The 17,448-nt window shown below is 44.6% G+C and overlaps 1 long non-coding RNA gene across 1 annotated transcript in view; it reads right to left on the bottom strand.

Annotated features, from left to right (window-relative positions):
• LOC137162725 (uncharacterized) overlaps window positions 1-17,448 on the bottom strand; it is a 163,395-nt gene that overhangs the window by 6,314 nt on the left and 139,633 nt on the right. The window lies entirely within an intron of this gene.

Here is a 17,448-nt window from a genome sequence, read left to right on the forward strand (position 1 = left end):
AGTAGTGTATACCTAATACAATATGGGTATGTATTTTAAAGAAACCTCTTTAGATGAGATGCCACTAATGCTCACGCCCCTTTTTTGGTGCTCTAATAGCATAAAGGCGCCTTAAAACAGGCATAAATTGCATTCCCAAGACTCCTTTACACAGCCAAAGCTTCAAGGGCTCGTGGTGTGTGTGAGAAAGTGGCTGTAATTCTAGGAGGTGCTGCACATGAAGAACAAGAAACGCTGCCAAGAGCACTGTATGTGTGACTGCCACGGGTGGCAAATACTGAGCCTTTTTTCAAAATGGTGCTCCGTGTATGTCCCTGACTGTCACTCTGTGCCCACTAGTTACACTATCCTCCACCCTCTTCTCCTAACATCTTTTTTCAGGGTTCTTTCTCAAAAATACATAGAGATAGTTGGTGCTGAAGTATAAAAGAAAAAAGGGACTAACTCCTCCCAGCGGATGAGCGGGTGGCTCTTTCTGGCCCAAAGATCTATGCCACGAACCCTGCTTAAACACATGCCTTCTTTTATGGGTGGGTCTAGCCTGCAATCATGGACCATGATTACAGCGTGTGCAGACACACCTGACCTAGCTTTAATTTTGGTAGCTTGGGTCTCAGAGCAGTAGTGCACGTTTCAGCACAGGCTAGCCCCACAAGTATTTACCAGAGTCCTAGGCAGGCTTGGGCAGCCCATGCGGAAGCACAAGTCATGGCAGTTTCAAACTCTCTGGACTTCAAATTAACCCTAACCCCAACTGGAAATTCAATGGAATTCTGGTTTATTCCTTTTGATTTCAATGGGCATTAACCACACCACACAGCATTTCAGATCTTGGATCTAGAAAATATAGCACTGGGATTATAGATAGTTCTAAAATGGCAAAACCCCTTTTCTGCTGGATAGATTTTGGGAATCAGCGTAGCTCTGTTAACTTAATTACTCCATTGACTTTGATGGAGTCACACCAAATGATACCAACTGAGCAAATGCCCCTTAAACTCACTCCTCCCATGATCCTTCACAGATGCTGTGCAGAATGGTCAATGGGGTTTGTTGTTACTTAACTCCAGCTGTGATTCAACACTGCATCCCATCTTCTTTAAAGGCCATGGTTAACATCATCCAATATCCCTTTTGTAATGTGTTTTAAAAAATACCCCCACTCTCTGGAACAAATCAGATCATAAGCATTCATTTCACTTTTCTTCCCATTGCTTAGTGATTAATTAGCTTTGTTAAAATAATGTCAACTCTCAACAGTCCCATAATCTCTCTAACAATTTAAAATTAGTAGTAGCAGTGCAGGGGAGAGAATTTGGACTGGTTGATTACTGGTTACAGAAAGGAAGAAGAATTAAGGCAAATGATAGTGTTTTGTTGGGCGAGGATCAGGAGAAAAGAAACAAAATCCCATTGGGCAACCAATTATGAGGATGGTCAAAGAGTTCTGCACCAATTGGACCAGGCCCTAGACTGTACAGTGTCTATGGGTAACACTGCTAGTTTACCTCTTTCCCTTTCTCAGACCACCCCATCATCATGTTACATTTATTGGTGGGTTTTCTGTGTCTAGCATCGCTGAATCCATAGCCCTTTCATTCATGTAGCTGGTCTTGAGGGGTTGCCCTTTGTGTCTTTCCATCAAAAAAATTGGTTCCCAACACCCCCAAGAATTGTCACAGTTGTCAGGAGGTAGAGTGCGGCTTGTTTTGTTTTTGTGTGTGGTTCTTTTGCAAAATATACAGCAGAAGGACAGAAATGCCTATTGTACTGGCTGCTTCATGTATACCATGTATACTGTACATTGGTCTCTGCTGTTTGTGCATTGATAGCAAACCTGAAATAAAATTGTATTTAAAGTTCCAGCTGATTCTTTGGGGTGCAGATATGTACATTCTGGTCACTAGGGATCAGAATCCGGCCATGCGCTGAACCTAACCTTACTAGTGTTGAACTGGACCTTAGGAGTCCTCACACATGTTAACTGATCAAGGTAAACCCTTAAGAGCCTAACATTTCTCTTGATGAGCTAGCATGTGTCAAGCAATAAGCTTGGCTTACCTACATGTAGGCTGTCAAACTTAGATTTTTTTTTCGACAACAGATAGTAGTGATGTTTAAAATATTAAAGAATGGCTACAAATAATCAATTTAAGTGTCCAGTTGTACATTATGGGTTCTAAGCTTTTTTTTTCTTTTCTTTTTTTTAAAAGGTTTTTATACATTTACATTTTCAAAGTTGTAGGAAATTAGGGGGGGAGAGGTCAGACAATGGGCAATCAGACACTTATTTAATGACAGAGGCTGAGTTTCAAAAAATTAGAGCTTTAGAACTGTTAAAACACGTCAACATATACAAAGTAAATAAATAGCCTTAAATCAACTGAGTTTTCAAGCAACACTCACTTTGCCTATCTGTAAATTTCAATCATGGATGGAAATATTTTTTTTTCATTTGTGTGTGTATGGTGAAATTGACATTTAGCAATAAAAAAACCGAATCCTTCCAAGCCTGTCGATATTAGACAATTTTAACATAGCTCTAGCTACTCTGCAGGATTGTTGTACTTTAGGACTGGGGCCTTATTTTGTTTTCCCTCTTTCAAATGCCTGGTCTGGTCTCTGACCATCCTCATGCTGCATCACTGTGTGTGAACGGTCTTAAGGGCTCCCAGGCTTCCAATAGGTATGTGTAGAATCTGGAAAAGTAGCTGGCCACCCCATAAATTGATGTACTCCTTTCACATCCTTTGGTCTGGGCATTTCCTTAATGACTCTCTGTTTCTCAGGGTCTGTGCAGAGTCCCTCCAATGTCCCATGTTTGGGTCCTCAGTTCTCCTCAGCTTCAGCTTAATACTCTGCTCCTGACATTTGTTTAGTTGTTGCAGTTTGATATCATGGTCCAAGATTGTTTTTCCTTGATATATCCATCTCCTACCATAAGAATGTCTTCAGCTACAAGCTTATAGACTTTAAGGTCAGAAGGGACCATTATGATCATTTAGTCTGACCTCCTGCACAACACAGGTTTGATGCATGGGAAGTGCCTTTAATGCCCGGTTCCGTTTACACTGGAGCACCGCAGGGCTAGGCTGATGCCTATAGACATTCGTATCCAGTGGTACCCGCCAAAAGATGTGGAAAAGGTTGTCTAGTGGTGGACTGGCTCACCTAGCTCAATATGCCAGAAGCCCTTCTTGATGCCACAGACAGTGAAAATCTTTTGCCTGGGATAGATAGGGTAGTATGATCTGAATTGTTGGCAATGTGGAGTGACTTGTTTCAAAGCTCTGTTCAGTGGTTTTTGGGTCAAATGCAGCTCCTCAGTTGACCTGAAGGTTCTCTTACCACTCTCAGCTGCTGATCCGCTCTGCACTAGTTGCAACAAATGTATCAATGCCTTTTCTTTGCAGGCTTGCCAGTTCCTTCTTCATTGACTCCACCAGGGCTAACAGAACTGTGTTTGGTAGTCTCATGGGCTGCACATGAGGTCTTTCCCCTAACTTCAGCTTGCCCTCTGGTGTCCATCTGCTTGAAGTATGTCTTTATATTCTGTGACAATGCTGGACAGGGCACATGGTGACTGTTCTCACTCTTCTTTCACACTGAAGATGTTCTGGTATTGCATTGTGGTTAAATCTATGGCTTTCACTACCCTGCCGCCCAGCAGCGCATGGTACTTTTGTGGGTAAACTGCCATATTTTCTAAGGGATAATGTCTCTTATCTACATCCTGCATTTGCCAATTAGCCTAAGAATGGTTTTATTATACATCACTAGCACTTGGTCACATTTCTCCAGTCTAACATTGCTGCTTATCACTGTTGCTAGGATTACGTTGCAGCTGGCTCCACAATCTCGCTGGAATAGAATTTGTCATTGATCCAAATATGTCAGTTGAATGGCTGGCAGCCTCCTCCTGAAGGGCGTGTGCATTGAGTTTCTTTGGATCTGCTAAAGTCATATTACAGACATCTTCCTCTTCGTTTTTTCTTTCCTCAGTCACCATATGTACGGTTGCTTTTTTCTTCTGGGGGTAGGTGTGGTATTGAGACATAAAATGGTTCCATTCCCCACATCCCTTGCACCATTGCCCGTAGGCTCGGCATTTTAACTTCTGCCTTTTGTGTTGTTTTCCATAGTATAGACACTGGACCATGATGCCTAGAATCTCAGTTGGTCTATCTCCATCGTGCTTCATGGGTTCTTTTAGTGTGAGCCTGCATTCTTGTTTTGCTGTCACTGTTCTGATCCTTTCTCTGAACAGTTCAGATACCTGCAAATAGCAAGGGTATGTTTCTCTCTACAATCTCTCTTGTAAGCTTGCATCACATGTCCCACATGCCCCAGCTTTAATTAAGGAATCTTAATTTCTCCAAAATTACATTTGGATGCCAGAGCTCACCATTCTGTAAATGTTAGCATCCATTCCCTCTTCTGCTTCTTGGTTTCCAGTTTAAAAAAAAACAAAAAAGTAATCTCTACAGTCTGTCTGGGGTCACAGTACTAAAACTGTTATCAGCTGTTCATGTTTTGGACATTATTTCTGGCAATAGTGTCTGTCTCTGACTTCTTGGCCTTTTACCCAATGAGAAAGCTTTTAAAAATGATATCTTCATTTTCTCATCTTTAGTTCCATAGTCAGATTACTTTACAGACTAGTTCTTGCTTCCATGCTTGTCCAAGGTTTTTGGGATAGGAATCTAGCATTTCCCATGGCCTTAGTCCCTCCATGCTGCCTGTTTGCTCTATTTCTGGGTGCTGCTTTATTTGCCTCATTCTCGCTTGCTGGGAATCTCAGTAGACTGACTGTTTCCACTTTGTTTCCTGCACTGTGTGCTGGATAACGGCATGTGAGGACTTCAGCTAAACTGGTTCTTCATTAAAATCACTATTTAAAGAGATGCTGCAACTTCAGCTAACTTTCCAGCCACATGGCCACAGACTAACTTCATGATGCGGCGCCTCCTCCAAATTCATCCCTCCTGCAACCTCTGCTCCTCTCAAGTTCCATGCAGATTGCTATAAGATGCATCTTCATCAGGCCTATTATGTGCTTATGTTACACTAATTCAGCCTCCATCTCAGCTTAGACTCACAGAGTTACCTATTCATTTACATGGCTGTAATTCCCATTGACATTCCATGATTTATTCCCCCTGCAATAAGTTAGCATGGAAATTCCTCTGGATGAGATTCAGTTAATATCAGTGGGCCAGATTCACAGCTGAGGGGATAGAAGATGGTTGTTTTTATTGCTGAAAGGAAGCTGTACCTTAGAATAGCCTGTACAATACTTTAACTGACATGTTTTTACATCTCTTTGAGGCTCTTCTGGACCATCTTATTCACCAGTGCGTGAGGGAGTTTAGGTATATGGAGGCCTGACGGAGTCTGACTCAAAGGCTGAGTGTAAAGCGAGCATAAGTTATACCTCTTTGCACATTACCTCTGAGTTCATCACGAGCACAACTCCAGATTGACATGGGTGCTAATGAGAGCAGAGTTTGGCTCATTCACAATGTTGCTAGGTGTTTAAAAAACATTATATACACCTTCCGTTGCTTGCGGAATGGTTCCCAGCACACCCTGGATGAGTCAGTTCCCGCTCCGTAAGTCATATCAGCACCAACATGAGATACGCCTCAATTCCTTCCTTTTAGAGAGACATTTGTGTCCAGAGATGACTGTTGTCACATTCAGTTCTGAGCAGAGACAGTTTGTTCTTTTCTTTATTTTATCCCAAACAAATAAATTAAAAAAATACAGCTTGATTGCCATGTTGCAGTTGCTTGGCAAATTTTGAGGGCATCCCAAAAAACTTTGGGAGTGAATTTTTTTGCATGAGGAAAAAATTGCTATCAATCCCTCCCCTCCAGATTATCTATTGAAAGTGATGGATAGTTTGTTCCTCTTTTCACCAATTAAAAAAAAAAAAATCCTGTTCAAATGTGTCACAATACTGCCTAGATCCAATTACAAATAGCTTTATTAAGTCCACAAGGACAGAGTCTACTGATTGCAATGGAGCTATGCTCATTTATGCCAGCTAAGGATCCAGCCTGGAATTTTTCCATGGGATAAATGTCTCCTGGTGCTGGAGAAGTTGGGAATAAGGGAGACGGAGATATTGAACCTGTCCCATTACGATGGCTTGATTTCTAGGATACCAGCAAAACAAATGGATGCATGTGTAATCATCTAGTCTGGTAGATGCTGGTGAAATAGAATGGGCATCTCTCATTGTATCATCATTGCTTTAGAGTGTCATTCAGAGGACTTGCACAATTTAAGTCCCACTTCTGCCCAAGGCCTTTACACCATTTAAATCTCCCTTATATGCAATGGGCTTTGTGCTGACCCCCTGCACAAGGGTGACCTTTACTCTTATCCCATACCTCTTCCTCTGAGTGCCTATGTGAGGGGAGGCAGGAATGGAGTTTAAGTTAACCCTTGTTCACTGGGGACTAGATAGCACCCCTGCATCTCATAAAATGCCCTTGGGGGGAAAGTAAATGTCTATGTGGATGCAGAAAAGCCATCTCCAGGTGAAAGAATAAAGGAACCAACAACCACTGTTTGAAACCCCAGTTCAAAGGAAAGTGATTATAGATCAAAGTCTGTTTGCTCAGTGCCTTTCTGGGAATATTGCCTAGGGAAAGCCACACAATTGCTTAATGTATCAGAAATATACTAACAAAAGGCATGACATGAGTGAGGTACATGATAGGGAACAGCCATATCAAACAAACTGTTCAGGAACAGGATATTGACGTAGAACAAACATTAAAAAACAAAGAGCATAACTAGTGGTGGAGGAAAGAAATTCTTTTCCACAGGCAAAATCTCAACCAAGTGCTTTATCTCAACCCCAAACTATGGGGTTTGAAAACAAAGCACATAAAATTCCAACAAAGGGCTACAGAATCAGTTTTCTGATGGGGTGGTGAGATGGCGGCTCATCAATGGCTATTAGCCAAGATGGTCAGGGATGCAACCCCTTGCTCTGGTGTCCCTAAACCTCTGACTGCCGGAAACTGGGACTGGACAGCAGGGGAGGATCACTCAATAATCGCTTTGATCTGTTCATTCACTCTGAAGCATCTGGCACTAGCTCTGTCAGAAGACAGGATATTCAGCTAGATGGACCATTGCTCTGACCCAGCACGGCCATTCTTATGAGACGTGTATAGACCAAAATGGTCAGTTAGCCACCTAACTCCAAATTATGCCTATGGATTTAGGTGACTAGCTGTAGGCACCCAAATTAGAACATATTTCCCCCAAGGGGAGCATGTCCGCAAGGTACTGCAGCAGTTGTGATTCACAGAGCTCCACTGACTCCAATGGAATTATGTTGATTGATACCAGCTGAGGATCTGTCTCTGAAAACTGAAATCATTGAGAGTTCAGAGCGCTCCGCACCTTGCAGGACTGAGCCTTATGGCTCTTTGGCTTTAGTCAGATCTCTGTTATCCCAATGAGAAAAATCCCATATGACCACACTGAATTCAGCAGAGTTATTCCAGGCTCACACTGGAGTGCATGCACCAATGTAAATCTGTTGACTTCCCATGTGGTCAGACTGGGTTGAGATTCTGGGTTTCTGACACTGACCTGTTTTCTTTCCTATTTGTAGGGTGTCCCTAACAGTGTGATTAAGACTGTTTTTGCATTTGGAGAATGAGAACACACGCACACATTTAATGCAATCCAATTAATCCACTTTAAATTCAGACCTTTAGTTAATTTGGATTAATTTTCCTGAGTTTCCCCATGTAGACAGGCCTTTACTATTACCAGGTCCCCAAGAGACACGTACGTATACAACTTGATGATACAACCACACTGCTTAGATGATAATGCGTGGATGATAATGCGTCATCCTGCCATAGGTGCAGGGGACTGCACTAGATGACCTCATGAGGTAGGACCTCCATTCCTGAACCTGTGCTGCAGAGGTGACTCCTTTCATGGGCATCAAATCTGGGGTTCAGCTAGCTTCTAAACATGCAAAAGCATACAGCCTCCTGAAAAAAGACGGTCTAGTGGTGAAAGCACTGGAGTAGGACTCAAGAGACCTGTGTTGAGTTCCTGACCCTGGTCCAGATTTCCAGGACAGGTTGCTTCATCTCCCTGTGCCTCAGTGAGGCTGTGACGCTCCCCTGTCTCACAGGGGCGTTGAGAGAATGGATTCCTTCATGTCTGGAGGTGGTTAGGTAGTACAGTGAATGGAATTATCACTCGATGGTATTTATTTGGCCTTCAGTTACCGTAGTAACTGAGCACCACACAATCTGTAGTGTATTTCCCCTCACAACATCTCTGTGATGTACAGAAATGCTATTATCCCCATTCTACAGATGGGACATTGAGGCACAGAGAGGCTATGTGACTTGCTCAAGGTCATACAGAAAGCTTGTGGCAGAGCCAGGACATAAGTGGAACACCGAAGAATAGAGATGTAGCCATGGCCCAGTTCAGTTGGGAGTAATTACTACATTTTACCTAGCCTAAATCTCCCTCCCAATTACAAGTGCAAGCAGTATTGTTCTTCGCTACTTGTGTAGAGCTGCGAGGCAGCTCTGTATACCAGCCTAGAGAAGACTGGAACAAGTGACTGCTATTTAACTAGGAATCATGGTTACTAACCTTCCTGGATGAAAGTTGTGCAAATATAATCTCCTTATCAAAAAAGCTGTAGAGCCTCTTGTTCCTTACCAAGGTCACCTTGTGGCTTTGTTCACTGTTGGGATTCGGAACTGGCAATACGGTACTTATGAACATTTCCCTGCTGCCCACGTTTAAATGAATGTTTCTGGGTTTTAATTCTCCTTCGTACATGGTTCTGTTAGCACCCCTACACAAGCCAGCAGCAGGGCCACTGTGTGCCAACAGCAGGTTGTTATCAAACACTTGGCAACTATAAAGCACAATAGCACCGTATAAATCACATGGTTTTGGAGGTAGGTTATTTCATAAAAGGTTTATTTGCCTTGATGGAGCCACCAAGCAGGAATTGGCACTGGAGATGGACTTTCAGGGAATTCCTGGGCTGGGATTGTGAAAGGGACTCCTGCAATTCTCCCAGCGAGAGAAGTTGGTATGGGGGGGGAGGGTACAGGGGGGAACGAGTCAAGTAGAAGGAGCAATATGGAGATGTAGATATCCCTCCTGTCAGACAGCTGATAAGTGACTTTGCATAGATGGGAGAGGAGCTAATAGGGCTTTTAGTAGAAGTAGCCCTAGCATCAAGCAGACAGAGGAAGACCTCTGTCTTAAACACTGGGTCTGAAGACTGGGGGTCACATCTATCTCCAGCCAAACCAGTTACTGTGGGCAAATTGAATGCCCCAGGCTATTAATAGTCAAGATACTGTTGCCTTTGACCTTACTGGTATCCAGCCCAGGTCAGAAGTCACGGAGAGGCGTCCTCATCACAGGCCAGGTCGGCTCTGTGAAGAGAGCTCCCAGGGAAGCTGTGTCTGCATTGCGAAGCCATTGAGGCTAAATACCAACCTCCACTGGCTGGTAGTGTCAGCAAGGGGCGAACTCTCCTCTCCAGAACAGGATGAGGCAGTCTTGTTGTGTATTATATGGATAAACTGATCTTTCGGCTTTTGGCCTGTCAGCGTAACACAAATTATGAACAATAACTTGGCTAAGTGATTTAATATGTGGTGTGGGTTAGTGGGAAGGAGGAAGTCATATGTTGCTTTCTGTCCAAACCAAACTAATTATTTGCTCCCAATTAATTCCTTCTGTAACTCCGTTTAAGCGAATGGAATGAAGATGGCTTGATCCATGCACACTGAATATATTTCAAAATTAGATTCTGATCCCGTGTCTGGGACTGAATGGGATTTTGCTTGTTTTTCTTTGTTCTAAACTGAAATAAAAGGAGTTGAGGGTGGGGAAGAGAACAATATTAAATGTATGATAAGGGAGAGAAACCTTCCCAAGAGATGTTAAAAGTCCTCCTGATGTCTCTTTTTGGTCAGAGGATTTAGTTCCGATTAAGATGTGGCTTCAGATCAGCTTGTTGAGCCTGAGTTTCTTTTTTTTGGGCCAAGAGACGAAAACAAACAGATGTACATTGAATTAATGGGCTTAATTTGTAACATGTGGTGTGGAACGCTGCTCCCGAGTGACTTGGTGTTCTTAGTGAGCCATGTTGAGCATCAGATACATAATATAGGCGGTCATGTGGGGTCAGCAAAGCCAAACAAAAATGGCAGCATGTAACAGAGGATGATACCAAGAACAACAAACATGTTGGTCTGTGACATGGTAACTGATTTTCCCCTCTGATGATTGAAGACAGCTGATTTGTTCGATGCCCCTTAAGGTCTATTCTGCTGTAATCATTTTGTCCGTTTATTGCATGACTCCCGCCAGCTGACCACTGAATTAGCTTGCTGGCTCCATGACTGGATTGTTATACAGTCTATTTTTTTTTTTAACTTGCAACCATTGCAGGAGACAAAGCAGCTGAAATTAAGTCTCCAGCTGTTCCGAAGGTAAAGAGTGAGGAGCAAATCAGTGATCATTCTTTCTGCTTAGTAAGGTGGATTTACCTTTAAGGGATTTACCTTTAAGGGAGATGGGCACCCCAGCTGGCTTGAAAGAGGCAGTTGCATGATAGCTGTTGAGTGGGCCAGAGGTGGGAGTTGGTGGAGGACGTTGGGTACACACAGCCTCAACCTTTGGGCAGGTTTGAGGAAGCCCATGGTACAGCTGGGCCTGCATGACTGAAGCCAGGCTGAAAATCCTGCCCAGGATGGATGGTGGGAGGGAGGCTGATGGACAGTCCTTTGTGGGGGTCCAAAAAGATTCAATGGATCAGCGTCAAGTTTAGTCCTAATCCACTCGATGCAGAGTGGAGGGATGCCCAATAAACAAACCAAGTCATGCAATAGAATCCAGTGTTTGGTAGACAGGACCTGCCTAGCTCTAATAGCATTTTCATCCGCAAATACTGAAGCACTTTACAAAGGAGCTAAGTATCATAATCCCCATTTTAAAAACTGAGCCACAGAGAAGTGATGTGACTACCCAAGGTCACCCAGCAGGTCAGAGGAAGAGCAGGGAATAAAACCATGTCTCAGTCCAGCATTCTACCCACTGAACCACGCTAGCTCCCATAAACCAAAAGGGTGGAGAACAGACTATGATCAACAGGAAAGCACCCTTTACTCACAAGTGGCGAAATCCTGATGTCCTTCCCCAATCAAGACTTCCACTGATGTCAGAGGGAGCTTTGCAGTGGCAAAGTTTTGGCCATGGTGACTAGTTTGAAGCTTGAACTTGTCAAGACAGAGCAGAGAACAGTCAGGCGTAGAAAGGAAGAGAGAATTGCTCTCATCCTGAGAAAAGGCACAAATTAAGCGTTTCTTTCCTCTAACACGGTCACATGGAAATATCCCAGTGTGTCCCAGCAAAATTCAGATATTGACAAATTACTGTGCACAGAGGTTGTTTTTCAGTAGAATTGACAAACTGCAAAACCAATGTCTGAATCGGAATTTCAAACTCCCAAAGCCCACTGCAGGTCAGATCTGGGAATTTGTTTCAGGTCCATTTCAGATCTGTGTGTGATTGGGGTGTTTAAACCGTTTCCTTTGACTGACTACAGGCTTCACTAATTAGCAGTCTTCTTCCCACACTGTATGCTCTCCACAGGCATCTCCCCCCCAAGATTTGAGTCTAGCACAAAGAGAGGTTCTTAATGCAGGAAAGTCCGTTTTTCACCCCACGCCAGTTTTGACTATCTGGCACAGATAATGGCCCTAGACACACGCCTGCAGGAAGCCTGGACCAATGCCAGATAAGCATCAGATCTATATCAAGAAAGTAAGGACTTAGTGGCATGTTTTACATTACCAGCGGGTGGGTGGGGAATAGCTTTTAATAACCTCTAAGTGCTGCTGATCTGCAAAAGTGCATGAGTAGGGGAGAGGCTGATCAGTTACAGGGTGATGTAGACTGGGCTTCCTAAAGAAGCAAACTCCCTAGACAAGAAGCTGATGTTAGAGCCGCCCAATTATACAACATGAGGCTTGTCAGATTTGTCCAGCCAATTCTAAACTGGAGAGTGGGCCTAACAGATTCATGGCAAATATGCTTTCAGCTCCTTGCCGATAGTGTCTACTGTACCAGAGCTGTATGTTGGGAAGTGCTGGAGCTCTATGCTGAGGTCTCCATCACAGAATTTGCCTTTATAAAAAGACGTAATCCTCAAAGAAGTGGCATCAGAAGGAGGAAGATTATACACCTCTTCTGAAATCCGTGTCAGCATCTCTAATGGAGGGTGGAAAATGAGTTGAGAAAATCCGGCAGCCATGGGTGATCAGGGAACTCTTTCCATCACAGCCCCACAATAGACTCTGCTTTTGGTGTGACGAACACCAGGTTCAGCCAGGACACCAGCTGAGCCTGATGAAATCATGGAGGGTAATTTAACTTAGGCTGATTATTTTCTTGGAAATGAATTTAGCACTGGTGAAAGGTGCAGACTCAAGAGCCCTGGAAAAATAAAGATCTCTCTGAAGTGTTTTGGAATCTTTCACATTATACCAACAACAGTTTGGGATTGTGGGCAATTCTATGCCACAGCAAAGCTGCAGCTCTTTCCTGTACCTTAATGCATTGATACTGACTAGTGATTGCAGAGATTAGCAAGAAGCATGTTCCACACTCTTGGGACAGAATTAAAAGCCCCAGGTTGCACTGTTTCTAAGGTGGTGCCCAGTGGTAAAATCCACGAGATTTAAATTCTAATCCAGCTCTACCACAGATCTACTATTTGATCTTGGGTAAACCCTTTGATCTCTCTGTGCCTCTGTTTATTTTTCTCTAAAATGGAGATAAAAATCCTCCCTCCAAGGGCTATTTTGAGGATAAAATCCATTAATGATTTTGAGGTGCTCAGATACTGTGGTGATGAGGGCCATATCAGCTTGTAGAGTGGGATTTTCTGCACATAGCTAGAGATCGCCTGAGCTCCAGTTCCAGCTCTCAAATTTTTATGTTGGATGTATACATGCCAAATCTTTGCATGCACACTGAGAAGGATTGCATCCATATGTAACCATGGCAATGGAGAACAGCTGCAGGGGTGGTGATAAATACAGCGAATGCTACATCCAGAGTTTTTACACATTGAATTGGAGTCCAAATGGACTCTTTGAATGAGATGGCCAAAACCAGCCTTCCACCACTGCAGATTCTCAGTTGGTCTCTGTCTGCCTGTCACCACAGCTCAATAGGACGGGTCCCATAACTGCCATAGGCTTTCATTAACACGTAGAGCACAGTATCGACACAGCCATTTGGCTGGAGCTGCACACTCTGCATCACTCTTTTCCTTTCCACACCAGCCCCTGAGCTCTCTGCTACCTTGACCTCTCCTCTTAATGTACAAGATCATCTTCAGCATTAATAACACAACAGGAGACTTCCTATAGCACTGAACAGTGGGCCGGAGTCTCTTTACATTAAAGCCAGATCTACACGACAGACCTATATCAGTATAACTACGTTGCTCAGGAGTATGAAAAATCCACACCCCAAGCAACAGTTATATCAGCTTTAGGGACAATATCAGCATGTCTGCTGTCTCTCAATCTGGGTCATTCACACCTGCCAGAGTCAGCTCCAGTGGGTATAAAACACTGACCAAGAAGCATTGTACACCTTGGGATATATGGCAACACAGTGGGCAATGAGAACAAACGTCAGGCCCAGTGGGACTATTCGCATGAGCAAGGAGAGCAGAATTAGGCTCATAATTAGCCCTTCTCACCGCCGCCCAATGCTCTTAGCCCTTGCCCAAATAGCTATTGTCAGCAGCTGGTTTTTGGATGCTTTCCCGGCTTGAGTCGCCGATCATTTTGAGGTTCACCAGCTCATATTATTACCAGCCCTGAAGCAAACACATCATGGCTTTTATAGGGTAGTAAAGTTTGCAGGCACCCCCGTTTCTGAGTGGGAGCTGCCCTGGAGGAGGGGGCAGGGGATACAATGAACCTTTTGTAGCGCACAGAACAAGGAGGAGGTGGAAATGGTCAGAAGAAGCCACTTCCTGCCTCATGCTGTCTTCCCCCTGTGCAAAGGGAGCTGGGGCAGTTTGAAAGCCACTCTGTTCATGGCTACAGAATTCAGCTGGGGTGACTGCAACCTTTATCACTGTCATCCAGTGAAATGCACCTTGCTGCCTAGGTTCACATACACAGAGGAGTTTGTGTGAGTGCACCATAGGTCTGGGCCCTTGAGAAACTGCAACAAGCATTAGCTCCCAGGAGAGCAGATTTTCCAAAGCCTGGCCCCTCTCTGATCACTCTCATCTCCCACTGGCAATCCACTGAGTCACACATTTTAGATTCCCCAACAAAGTCCCCTATTGGTGGTGGGCATTACCTGAGCTAAACCATCAGCTCAGGGTGCCAGGGAGGGTTCACTGTTATCCCAAGAGGAGGAGGAGGAGGAGGAAACCAGTTAGGTTATATCCCTCTGACCCAATGGCATTCGCCTTTGCAGATGTGTTTGCTGCTCACGTAAAGAAACAACGACCCTGGATGGGTCGAGGCCAGCAGTCTGTTCTCCAGGCTGCCAAGCACTGACAGAATGGAATTTGGAAGGGAGACAGGCCCTGATTGGAAGATCAAATTCTCCACGATGGCCACGTCTCCCATTCAGAAATAGCTGACCTACAAAACCACTTTCCTGTGTGCTCTTTGGCTCTGTACTCAGATATGATTCTTCACAGAGATGGGAGCTAGCTTCACTTCTGTGCACTCTGGGTGTGGACAAATGCTGGGGGAAAGGGCAGAAAGGTGTGCTTTAGAAACAGCAAGGGCTCGCAGAAAGCAGAGGGCAAGGGATCAGGGTTTAGTGCTGGCTATGCCACTGACTCATCATGTGACCCTTGGGACATCGCTTGGGCCAGCATTTGTAAAGCTGGGTGCCAACAGTTAGGTGCCTAGGACATGGTTTTCAAAAATGACTAGTGATTTTGGGAGCCCAACTTGAGACACCTTACCGGGGTGTGGTTTCCAGAGGGCGGGTAACTCAGCACTTTCTGAAAACGTCTTCTTTAAGGTATCTTGAGTTAGGTGCCCAAGAAATGGAAGAAACCAAACTTAGTCACTTCTGCTAATCCTGGCTGCAGTATGTAACACACCCAGTTGGGCCGGCTGAGCAATTAAGGGTGCTGCTCCCCCACCTACACATCTCAGCCAGGAAAAAGATGTTGCGTTGGTTGTTTTTTTTTAAAACTGAAGACAACCTTGAAATAAACTTTTTAAAAATGCTTAAATTACAGGAGAAGAAGTTTGTGAATGTGAACTGAGTTTGCAAAGCAAACAAAATTGTTCCAGAGGTTTGATCTAGTTTTGGGTGAAGGCTGAGATGCTATTATGCAGGCATTAAGACGGTGGGCAGTAGTATAATACTCTAAAACTCAGAGGGAGGGACACAGGTTGAGGAGATGCTTATGACTTATCTGAGCTGCTGTATCCAGTTAATGATGGCGTAGCAGCTGTCCTGAGGAATATATCAGAGAATAACGATGGAGTGGGATTTAATGACTACAACGATACAATTATGATGAACAATTCCACCACAGCTAGAAGAGACAATAGGCAGCCACAGGGTCAGAGCTGAAACCCCTTGTTTTGCCTAAGGACTGTCTCCAGAAAAGTATCTGATGTGTGGCATCAGTGTGTCAGACCCTCCTGGGCAAAGGCTGCTGTTAACTCTTCTGCTGAGTGGTGGCAGAACTGTGACCAGGGAAAATTCCATCATTGCCACTGCAGGAAGGCAGCGAACGTGCAACAGGTGCCCCATTGCCACAAAGCGGGTGGCTGGGGGAGAATTCTGAGCTGCTGCATTTGCAGGCCTCTGCTATGATAGCCAGTGGGCTATATCAGTCGCTCTAGCTCCATATATAGAAGCCACGTGTCCCAACTCCACTCCGATGCCCTAGCAGACCATACTGCTCGCTTCTTCTCTTTCTCCACAGACATGTCCCCGGCATTTTTAACAGGACACGTTTCTCATGGCAGAAAGCCAGTAATACAAAGGAACCTACTTCTGATTCACACTCTCTCATTTTACTTTTCCCGGCTGCTGAGTATTCAACCTCCTCCCCGCTATATACTCTGTTTCAGTGGAATGCGGAGAGCTTGATGGTGCAGTGCAAGGCCAGGAAGGCAAGGGTTAAGTATTTCTCCAGCCTTTTTGCCCCCTTGATCCTGTCTCTGAAGAAGCAGAAAAGAATCCCGCCCTTGCCCCCCTGACTTTTTTTCTTGGCTCAGTCCAGAGAACATACCAATAATTATTATTTGTACTTTGCTTTTTTTCGGTGCCATGTTTCAGCAGCCTCGGGGATTTAATAAATTAAATGACAAAATGAACAAGTAAAGAAATAAACCCAAACAAACAAATAACTGATCATTCTGGAAGGGAAAGGAGATAAAAACCCGGCAGCATTCCCCCTCGTGGCGTGAGGTGCAAAGGCTGAAAAGGACTGTAAACCAAACAGTGTGATGGGAGAGACAAACAAAGGGGCTGCAGGGCTTCCTTGATGGATGCCAGAAATGTGCTACAATGGACAGCTAGGGAGAGAGAGATACAAACACTCACATTGACTGTAGAACAGACCCTGAATCCCACCTCCTGGAGCTGATTCTTCTTTCACACTGGTGTAAACCTGGAATAGCTACACTGCAGTTCCTCAAGTAAGGGACAGGTCCTGCTTCAGGAGACATGCTCCCTCATCGATGTGCAACTTGTACAACATCCCTCTGCGGTGGCAGTTCACAGGCTTGGCCAGTGATGCCAGCCCAGTGCCAATCTGGGACGAACAATGGCAAAGGAGGACTGACAGCTACGTCGTTGCAGAGTGGCAGCAACTCTGGGGCAGAGAGGCGTGCTGACGAATTTCAGAAATCCTAACTTACATCCACCTGTTTGTATGCTGGGACGCAGATCCTAGGCTAGGCTTAACAGGTTGCTGACTGGAACAGCTGGAATGGCTGTCACAATGCAGAAATTTGGTTTAGCCAATCTTCACAGTGTGACTGTGGGGTAGCGATGCCGACAGCCAAATGTGGGGGAGGAGGAGGAGGGCACAATTAGAAAGCTTGCGGGTGGATTGCAATGCCTTGTTCCTCTCGATGAGGCAGCAGCTAGATGGCTGACCAACCTAGATATCGACTTGTGACGCGCGTGAAAGAAGACGTTCCACTGGAGTAAAGAAGGCTACGTCTACACTACAAATAGGGGTGTGATTCCCTTGAGCTAGCATGAGTGTAATAGCAGTGTAGTTGGGGTAGCAGGGGTAGTGGCTTTGCCCAACTGAGCTATGCCGAGTACATGCCCACCAGTTTGTACTCAACACAGCTCAGTCATGCCTCTGCTGCCACAGCGATGCTGCCATTTATACTG

This window comes from Emydura macquarii, unplaced genomic scaffold (genome assembly GCF_026122565.2).
Source record: "Emydura macquarii macquarii isolate MOO-44397 ecotype Brisbane River unplaced genomic scaffold, CSIRO-AGI_Emac_v2 contig_312, whole genome shotgun sequence".
Lineage (NCBI taxonomy): Eukaryota > Metazoa > Chordata > Testudines > Chelidae > Emydura > Emydura macquarii.